The 10,605-nt window shown below is 39.2% G+C and overlaps 1 protein-coding gene and 2 long non-coding RNA genes across 3 annotated transcripts in view; 1 reads left to right on the top strand and 2 right to left on the bottom strand.

Annotated features, from left to right (window-relative positions):
* Nucleotides 1–4,602, bottom strand: part of LOC109324209 — a 10,256-nt gene extending 5,654 nt beyond the window's left edge. The window contains exon 1 of the long non-coding RNA XR_002104877.1: nucleotides 4,144–4,602. This is a non-coding gene — a long non-coding RNA (uncharacterized LOC109324209). The remainder of the gene's footprint in view (nucleotides 1–4,143) is intronic.
* Nucleotides 1–10,605, top strand: part of NHLRC2 (NHL repeat containing 2) — a 52,864-nt gene that overhangs the window by 26,313 nt on the left and 15,946 nt on the right. The window lies entirely within an intron of this gene.
* LOC109324208 overlaps nucleotides 8,045–10,605 on the bottom strand; it is a 5,246-nt gene continuing 2,685 nt past the window's right edge. The window contains exon 2 of the long non-coding RNA XR_002104876.1: nucleotides 8,045–9,258. This is a non-coding gene — a long non-coding RNA (uncharacterized LOC109324208). The remainder of the gene's footprint in view (nucleotides 9,259–10,605) is intronic.

The following is a 10,605-nucleotide window of genomic DNA, read 5'->3' as shown; positions in this document are numbered from 1 at the left end:
GAACAGGAGCCACCCCATCTCCACCCCCACAAGCCACGGCTTCGTCTCTCCCCTTCCCTTCTACCACACCAGACTTATCAGCTGGAGGCAGCTCTCCACGCTGCTGGCTCTGCTTCTCGCTGCCTGAGTGCTGCGCTACGACTGCGTACAGCATGGGCATTTATCAGCCCCATTAGACCAATTTCCAATACAGCCAATTTGCTTTATATCTGTACCAATCCGATATCGGGCCAATGTATTGGTGTACCTCTAATTTTAACCACTGAGCTACTGGATGAGAATAGGGACATCATCTACCACTTTAGCTAAAAATATTTGACAGCTTTGGGTCTAATTTGGATAGAGTTTGAGGATGACTGAAACTGTGTTGACAATTTTAGCTGTTTTGATGAAACAGTTCTAGCCTGGGTCAATATCTGTTTGTTAGAGATTGGTTCAGTCTTCAAGCCTGTCTAATCCTTTGCTGTTTCTGAATTTAATGGTGCCAGTTGTAATGGTGATTTTTCAGAACTGGCCCAGGTGCTGCAAAGACCCAAAGAAGAGCTGTCTGTGTTCTGAGTCTAGCACCCCTCACCCTTCTTAATTGGTGTTGAATTGGACGAGTCAAATTCAACCTTCAGAGCAGCAGTCTGAATACTTGCACCGTCCAATACAGGAGGAGGGCGGGGAGAAAGGAAGAAAGAAGGAAGTCTGCCAGTGTCAAAGGAGGGGAGGGAGAAGGAAGTAGCTCCTGCCTATGGAAAGGGAAGGGAGAAAGTAAGAAGTGTTTGCTGTAGGGGAGGGGAGGAGAGAGAGCAGAGATAGCTGCAGAGGGGAACAGTGTATGGTGCAAGGCAGGGAAAAGGATGCATAGGGCTGAGCTGCTTACCACTGATCCCTTGGGCCATGTGCTCAGTTCAGTCATTTCAGGGCCAGATCCAGCCTCTGAGGCCAGAGGCTTACTAATTACACCACTTGTTTACTGTTGTGCGTATGACTTCAGTTCTTATTGACTGACATCCTGTAATTTGGGATTACCAGGAAGTTCTAATAATCTTGAATATGTTTACAAATTTAGATGCCAGTCTACATTATAATCTTGTCACAAATTAATGTTGCTTTTATCATTTGCAGGACATAGAGAAATATCTAGAGTATTCTAGAATAATTCTAGAGTGTTACAACAGTGAGACAGTGGAATAGTCTGCCTAGGGAAACTGAGGACTCTGAGTCACTGGAGATCTTCAAGAAGAGGTAGGACAGGCATTGGTCAAGGCTGGTCTGGGTGTAGCTATGCCAGTGTTCTGTATGGGTATTTCCCATGCTTCTGGGCTTTGCTGGTTGCCACATGGAGCCAGGGGGGCATTTTTTCCTTCCTGTTCTAACCCTCTTAAAGGGTTTTTTTAAGCATTCCTCAGAAGCATGGGTGTCAGCTGCAACCAAGGCTGGACTTTTTGACTGGGTTGTGCCAGTGCACCTGTTGGGAATTAATCCTGGAGATTCCTGGCTAAAGGGTTCTTACCCCTCTGCTCAGGATTGGACTGATTACTCTATTTTGAGATCAGGAAGAAATTTTACCCTATGGTCAGATTGGTACGGTCTGTGGGGCATTTTGCCTTCCACTGTAGTGGGAAGCATTGCCCTCTTCCTGGTATCTCTTGTGTTTCTTTTAACAACTTTTGCAGCATTAAGATGGTGCCAACCCTGCTTTATCTGTGGCAAATTACGGTGTTGTCAGGATTGACTGTGTAGTTTTGTTAATAAGTTAGACCAGGGATCAGAAGCCTACAATTAGGGGTGCACTGATTTTTAAAGATTTTTTTGGGCTGATACCAATGGCTGATTATTAATGAGCCATATCGGCCAATACTGATCTGATTGCCAGTATGCAAACCCAGCAGCTTGGAGAGCACCATCTGGCTAGTAAATCTTTTGGGGGGAGCAAGGGATATGGTGTGGGGGGGTGCATATCAAGACCCTCATCATGGTGTACCTTTTACCTACAATCCATTGGACAGATCTGGCCAGTGAAACAGTTTAATCTGGCCCACAGACATGGTGCTTCAACAGGCAGGTGCGCTCAGTCCGGGTGAGAGGCAGGCAGGTACAGTGGGCAGTTGCTAAGACCCAGCTGCTACTACCTTCTCTGGGGAAATGGCAGCAGTGGTAGCTGTTTCCTAGTACCTGTCCTCCCTGCATGCCTGCCTCTGACACAAGCTGCGTGAATCCAGCCCACAACCTACAAAGGTTGCCAGCCCGTAGCTTAGACAATGGATTTGTATTAGAATGGTTTGGATAGGGCTGATCCTGCCTCAGGCAGGGGTTGGACAAGATGACCTATGGCGGTCCCTTCCAGTCCTACTTTTCCATGATTGCGTCAATTTTTATTCCTATAACTGTTTGGCCTCTTCCAGTAGGGAATCTAGTGTAATGTCACTTCAGAAATCTTTCTTATAATATTTTTAATTCAGTAATAAGACTAAATATATCATGCTAGAGATTTCATGGTAGCACAGTGTTTATTTTAAAATGCTTCATCTTAATAGTAGCAAAATACCCATTTGATATGTCAAAATATGTATTCATTATTCAGCTAGTCTGTAGGAAGCCTTCAGGATCCCAACCAAAGAAGCAGATCCCACTTTCAGGCAAAGATCCAGTTCTCTTGTTGGTTAATTTTTACAGTGCTGTCTTAAGATCTGTTGTTCATAATGCATTGGGAATTAATGCATTAATGTCCATTTAGTGAATTTGGTTGGGAAAGTAAAGTTTTGGAAGTTACTTTTGTCCATGTCATGGGGTCTCTGATTTGCACAAGCAGGAAGTGTCTTCATACAACTCTGGGTTTACACATGAGCAAATAAAGGTTCACAATATACACATTGATTCATCATGTCAGCTGGCTTAGCACATAGAAAGGAGGACACCTGCAGACCATTTTCTCATTTTCCTGCATGAGACTTCATCTTTTACTAATTACAATTAGATCCAATTACAGTTTAAGTTGTTCTGAATCTTGGGCCCAGATGCACAAAGGGATTTTTATCAGAGCATAGATATGCAGGCTTCGTAGTTTTAAACTAGAGACACTTCTTGTGAGCCTCCCCCTTTTCATGCCAAAAGTCATGATACTCAAGACATGAAAGGCAGGAGAAAAGAGGCTTAAATACTTAAGTTCTTTATGTACTGTACTAGACACTCGCAGCATTAAACAGCTTATGCTGACCTTTTTCAAAGCCTTTATGAGAGAGGTTACATTTTACAAATTAACCTTCTTTTCCATATCAGTCATGTGTCTTAAAAGATTAATCCTGCTACATAAATTTTATAGTGTGCATTAGTACGATAAGACTTTTATAAGTGTTTTCTTTTTATTGAATATGTTTCATTCAAGACACAAGCTTTAATCCTTTGTATTATTTCTAAAAGCTGAATTGTTTCTTTATGCTGGCACAAGCCATTTTATTTCATGAGAAAATTTGGTAATCAGTACCTCTTTAGCATGTTTTGCTTCTAATATATTAAGTTTATGGTTGCGTGTAGCTGTTATGTTACATTGTGTTTTATAAAAAGGAGCGGATCCAAAGCCCATTGAAATCATTGAACTTCACTGAGTTTCAGATTAGGCCTGTGCTTCTATGGCTGGTAGCTTGACAATTCAGGAATAGCAATGTGTGTCAAATACATCAACGCCAGGTGAATTATGTGAAAGCAGTGGTGGGCAGCCTTGTCAGGCTTCAGGCCAGCTCAAGTCAGAAGAGAGGAAGGGTGGTAATAGTACCCAGCCACTGCCTCCACTTCTCTCTATAACGGCGAGGGGAGGGTTTGCTCAGAATGGGGAGAGTGACCATAGCTAAAGCCCCCTGCTGTCAAACACCACCAAAGCTTCACATCTGCAGGCTGGATCCAGTGGCTTCATGGATCAAGTGTGACCTGCAAGCTGTAGGTTACCACTCCCTGTCCTAAAGGATTTTTGAGTATAGTTTTTTGCAAAACATCTGAACAAACTTCTTAAACAGCGATGTACTTGCTGTTGTTCTTTTACCCAATATAGAGTAAAACCTTATTTCAACAACCCCCACTTCTAAGAATCCCAGCAGCAGAAACTGATTTTTCCCATTATGCTGAAGCAGCAAATTTGACTCTCCCTATTATAGTGAACACCTTTTAATGAATTTTCTGCCAGTCTCATGGAGGTTCATTTTAGTGAGGTTATACTGTATCAGGAGTTAGACTTCTACAATCTGTATTCAATTCAGTCTTGTGCTATGAGGTCTTTAAAGGGGTGAACGTCCTTGAATTGCATATGCTTTCTGTACAGGGACAAGATGTTCATATAATCAGACAAGCAAAATTGATTCTTCTATACCGATGGTTATTTTTCCAACTTTAACAAAATATCCTCCATGTCTCCATGTAAAGATTGAGACTTGATGGATCTAGGCATAACCTGGATGGAGGCTGCGTTTATACACAGTTGGAAACTGCAAGTACCAGGAAAGAAATGTTCCTGAAAAAACAAACCACTGTTATTAGAACACTTGTCATCAAGGATCTCAGTATCCTTTTGATTAGGCCTTCCAGCATCCCTGTGAGGATAGTAAGTTTTTTGTTATCCCCATTTTACAGGTGGCGAAAACTAAGGCAAAGAGATTAAGGGACTGCTGAGCCACCATAAGAAAATTGAAATATCTTTTAAAGGTAGGGAGTTTATGCAGGTAAAGCACATGGTTGAATTTTAATATTGGATAAAATCCTTTTTTAATTTGAATTTCGTCACCCTATCCATTTAAAATGTTGTCTTGTAAGCATAATAATTTTTGAATGAACATCATGGATTTTATAAATCCCAGCCTCGCTGAAGTCTTTGGCAAAATTCCCTTAGGATGAAATCCTAACCCAATTTGTTGTCTTATGGCTGCAGGGTGTGTGTGGGGCGGGGAGAGGATGACTTTAAAATGTATTAAGCATGGTGTACTTTTTTGGTTTCTCTCTTGTCCTCATCTATTTTTATTCAGTGGCTGTTGAAAGCAAGTGATGCTTAAATGCACAGTTGATCTAAGTGTGAAATGTTCTTGATAGCTGCATTCTTGCTGGGAGGCACAGAACTATGACCCAGGCTTAGTCACATAACTGTGCACTTTAGATTCCAAAATCCAGACTTGCACGGCACAATTTTTCATCTATTTTTAGAAGCACCAAGTAGAGTTCTGACCACATTTTGTACCAACTTTTCAACTAGTTTTCACTTTTTTTTTTTTTTTTTCTCCAAACCATTTTAGGTTGGTTTTATGCATGGCTAATTTAAATGAAAGCTCAATATTTTATCACACAAGTACCAATTTCATAACCTTTAGCAGAAAAATGGAGAAGTTTTTCTTTTACTTTCTAAGAGGTCATGTTCAAAAATTGCATTCCAACAGGCTGAGATGCTGTATTTTTTTCCAAATTGTTCCTAATATCTCCTTCAAAATTCCACAGGTTGACAAAGATGAAATAGTGTCCAACCAAACTTTCTATGTATTGAAAGTAGCTTTTGTTTTCTTTCTTCTGCGCATCACTTTTGCCTCCACTCTGGGGCTATAGCTGTAGCTTGTGATAGGTATTCTCCCTTCCCGCAGTCCTGTCTTCCAATGATCCTAGATTTTGGGGATCAGCAGACCTTTTTGATTCTTTGTTACTACACAAAGCATGATGTTCTTAGGCTCTCCAGATATGTATCTGAGGTCCTTGTTACCTGATTTATATTCCAGTTCACAGACAAACTTATTATAGGAACATAATTAGAGTGTACCAGGAGTGGCTAGATATGTCTTTGTGAATGACATCCTCAGGTTCCCAGAGACGTAAATAAAAATAATAGGGACTGTCCTTCAAGTACTCCAGATAGCAAAATGCAAAGTATGTCAGTAGTGTATTGGTTAGAGCTGGACAAATGAAACTTTTAAGAATTATGCTGGGACTTTATTTCCCATATCAAAATTATTTAAAGAAAAAAGGTCAGTTTAGAAGTATGACAAACGTTGCAGGAAAAGGTCATACCCTGAACGAGTAGTGTAGCCAAGAAATGTTCAGTTTTGGAAGACTCCATTGTATCCATATTGTCCAAAAATATAGTACAATCATCAGCAGCCTTGCTTACACAATTATCAGAGGAAAGGACAAGTAAATCTAATGGAAGTCTTTATATGTCCTAAAACAACTTGGACTTTTGTTTTCCTACTCCTACCCTGCTACTGTTCACAATTCCTAAATTGGGTATCCCACCTAGCATCTGAAGATAAATTTCACGGACTTGGTAAACGTTTTGTATAATCATGTATTTAGCTGTCTACCAAACCAATTAAGCTTCTGACTAAATGGTTTTATTTACTGCAGTATTCCAAACCAACTAGAGATTTGTGAGTATAACATTATTAGTGTTAAAGCTATTACTAAAATACTATAGGCTCAGTTAATAATTTAAATGCAAGATAAAAATATGTTAAAAGGGGAGGGAGCTGTTAAAAGTTTAAAAAAAAAAACCTCATGAAAACATTTTATTCCTTTTATAAAGAGGGTAATGAATGTTATAGACTGAATTTCCAGTGACAGATGTAAGGAACTTAATTTGACAGGTGTAATTCTCAGTAATTTAGATTTCTAGATCTTGACAAAATGGAAGGTGATTGTTTCTGATCATAACATGAAACATTGTGACTAGCAGAGCCAGCTTAACAGAAGGCAAATTTTCTAACATTTCCCAATCTGTAAATACAATGTACAAGTTGCATATAGAACTATGTTTGCTTAATTCTCTGTATTTCAGAATCTGTATCTTTGTCTGCTCTATTAATTCAATTTATACTCTGTAATTAAGAAACCTAAACTGCGAGCATTAATTTTATTCCAAATCAGTTTCCTAAATTCTGTTTCAGATACTAGGGGGGGACGGACACTTACTGTGAAATGCCAGATGCACCACCACTGAAAATAAACATGCTTGACAACTCCTAAAGAGATTTGTCAAGTGTTCTAGTGTCAAAATTAGAGACAGTTCTTAATTGTTCTAATTTGATGGCAAAAGTCCTTTGGAATACTAAGCATGTCCTTTCAGGGAAAAGCACTATTTATGCACAATCATTTAATATAGTACATTAAAAGAATTAAACTAATGAGATACCTGCGTAGACTAGCTTTTTATCTTTGATTCTGCTGTACCTTCCATCACTATGGTACTAGAGCAATGAAGAGTTAGAGCAATGAAGACTTAAATTTTAACTCCTAAATGTGTCCTTTATCAAGATGTCTACTCCTTACCCTATTAAGGTTTCAGGAAGTAATGCCATGTTTGTTTGTTACTTTGATTATGGTTGGAAAAGGTTTGATGCAAATTTGAAGAAGAATATATTAATTTTTGTTACTAAGCTCCTTCATTCTTTCAGGCCTCTTCTCTCTCCCTGGCTGTTATTTGTAAGGACTTGCTGGTATAGTTTACAAGCCATCCCACTAATCCGACTGCTTGCTTGCTGGCTAAGTATTTGCTCTCTGGTAAAAAAAAAAAACCAAACAAACAAACAAAAACTGCATCTGTATTACAGGCTCATCAACAGAGCTCTAATCATGTTGGTTAGAAGAGTTACTTTAATTTTTTTCCCCTCACATTCCTGGCCAACACAGCTAAGCTAAAGACATTTAAATATAGAACAGCCTCAAGCTAGAATGGGCTTGTCTTAAATATTTGCCCCCTAAAAATGTTGTGCACACCTTTGAAGATAAGTAAATAATACTTTGTTGTGACATATTTTAAGAAAAGGAGTTTTTATATTTTTTATATCCGGGGGAGGGGGGGGGGAATAGGCAGGGTTCCTTCTGCAGCCAAGTCAACAAATAAATAATATTTCAAAAGTTACTTTGTTTCACAGATGAGGAGGAGGTTTTTGCCTGAAAAAGCACCTTGTAAATGGTTTTATCCTGCAGCTTGCAAAACGAAAAGTGCATGAAGGTTAACACCCTGAAAAAATTGAAAATTACAGAATTCAGACATATTCATAGGGACGCCTTTTCATATCATCCTATAGCAGGGTTTTTTTTATTTGACTCTGTCTGGGTCTGAATATAGCTGAGGATATGATTCAAAGATCTTTTTTTTTCCCTTCACAGAGATAAACCAGTAATTTATATATTTTGGATGAAATCCTGGCCCAATCAATGTCAAAAGAAAATTTCCCAGTTACTTTAATGAAGTTAAAAATTTTTCACCTGTTTTGCCTCGCTACATGTCCTAAAACACAAGTGTGGTCTATCGCATGAAAGTTATTCTTGTCTTGCTTCTTGTACATTGGCAGATGATATATGCGCTGACAGATTTCTTCTTTTTTTTTCTTTTCTTTACGATAAAATTAGTAGATGGGGAAAAATATTTTCAATCTTCAGTGTATTTGGAAAGTGTCAGTGCTACTGTCCAGGAGACATGACTTCTATTCCCAGACTTTAAATCCCCAGACTGAAGTAGTTCTGCAGTCCCAGGACAGTGGAAGCTGAAGGTTTTGCCTGATTCCTGGGAACGAGACTCCAAATATTTTTGTTCCCTATTACTAAAGTGAATCCCCTTTCTTCTCCTCCTTGCTGGGAAAAGAAAAAAAAAGCCTATGATAATGGCCCTGATTCTGCATTTACTTATGCAAGTGCTTAACTTGACTCAGACGAATAGTGCCACTGAAGTCAACAATACTTCTGATATGCTTCAACAGTGTTTGCAAGAATAAGTCAGTGTCTTGTGTGTTGAAATGAAGCAGAAGAAAATGGATGAAATCCAGAAACTCCAGCAGTATAGAACAGCCTGAGGAGAAGTGTACTTTTGAACTATGTTTATGTAATTTTCTCTCTTTTTGCACAAAAACAGTTCTTCTATATGAAACAATAATACAGCAAAAGCTCTTTTTTTTTTTTTTAGTGAATTCTTATAACACAACTCTATCACATTTACAAGCAGAACTTGCTTTGATACAAGCAACACTAGAGATAAGAACATACATACCCAAATAAGGAGAAACTCCCAAGATTGGAATGTAGTGTTTAATTGTGTAAATATAAAAGAATCACTTTGTTCTTTTTATGTTATTCTTTAATAAATTCTTTGAAAATAAATCCTCTCCATACAAGGATTATAAGGAATACACTGTAATGTCATATCAACTACAATGAGAGTAAAGACTTGTTCAGCCTTCTGGTTTCTTCCCTCCTTTTATCAGTATGGTCTTTCCACAGTCTCTGGTATTCTTTCCTAAATTGCCTCCACTTTTAAAAAAAAAAAAAAAAAAAAGGACAAATTTCCTTTCTTTCTGTCATTTATGTAAGAAGAATAGACTTCTTGCAATGCATCTGTCATGAGGAACATTATGTGACAATTGATGCGACTTGCTGTTTAAATATCCTGTGATGTGCAGCCAGAGATACTGTTTTTCTTTCCACCTTGACCTCCCCAATGATAAATGTGAAGCTTCTTCAGTTTTAGCAATATCATGTATTTGTTCTGTTCCTATGTTCCTATGTCTTTTTCTTATTCTAATTATTCTATTAGTTCTCCAAAAATAAGTAGTTCCCTTGTACTAGAAATTACTGCCGTTGCTAAGTGCTTTTTCATGGCTCTTCTGTCTCTGTTCTTTAGCTGGAGAAAGGTGTTTCTCTTCTAATTTTTCATGTACTCAATAAAACCTAACATCAGTGCTAATGCTTTTTTTTTTTTTTCCTCCTACATATTTAATATATATATTTTTAGGCACATATGAAAATAAATTTTATTATCTTTTTGTCCATTTCTGGTTCTCGGGAGCTAGAAATTCTTATAGTGAGAAGCCAGCATAACTACCCTTAAGCAGTAATGAAATTGGATTTCTGTACCAGTGTCCTCTGTGATGTTGGAGGTCTTTGTTTTTGATGAAATTGTAGATTCTAAACTGTGACATTTTGAGCAAAGGTTGGCCTGGTAATGTAAGATTCAGGACTAAATTCTGTTCTAGTTAACAGTAAGTTTCCAGTTAGGTAAGGAGAGTTATAATGCCTTCCCAAAATGGTTTTAATTTCATTCATATAGCCCACCTGGCACTTCCTGCCCTAGAGCTTGCTATTAGGGGTGTGTGAAATGGGCCATATTCGATTCAGATTTGGCCTGAATCAGGGACAGTGATTCGATTTGTTGATTCGGATCACTGTCCCCAATTCAACGGAATCAGAATCTGAATACTCAGTGCTGATTCTCCGACATAGACACAACTTTAACGTTTTTTTCTACATACCTTGAGGTAGCAGGCATGGCTCATGAACACTGCGATGCTGGGGCAGATAGAGCATCCCACAGGAGCACAGGGGGGCCCCCTGCATGCTTGGCGGCAAACCCAGAAGTGGACCAGATATACTTCCAGTCTATTTCCGGATCTGCAGGGGGGCCCCTCTCCCCCTGTGTCCCTCTAGCTCAAAGATCAGCCATGGGGGGACCCTGGGTGCCCCCCCAGACCCTGGGGACACCGAGGCAGGGCGTAAGGGGGGGGCCCTGTGCACTCCCTGGTGAACCAGAAGTGCTTCTGGTCTGCTTCCAATCACTCTGAGCAAACTGCCTAGCATGCTGCCCCTGCGGGATGCTCCACC

This window comes from Crocodylus porosus, unplaced genomic scaffold (assembly GCF_001723895.1).
Source record: "Crocodylus porosus isolate Cpor-Errol unplaced genomic scaffold, CroPor_comp1, whole genome shotgun sequence".
NCBI classification, from domain to species: Eukaryota; Metazoa; Chordata; order Crocodylia; family Crocodylidae; genus Crocodylus; species Crocodylus porosus.
Note: the sequence above shows the minus strand (reverse complement) of the source record. Positions and strands in the feature narration are given on the sequence as shown.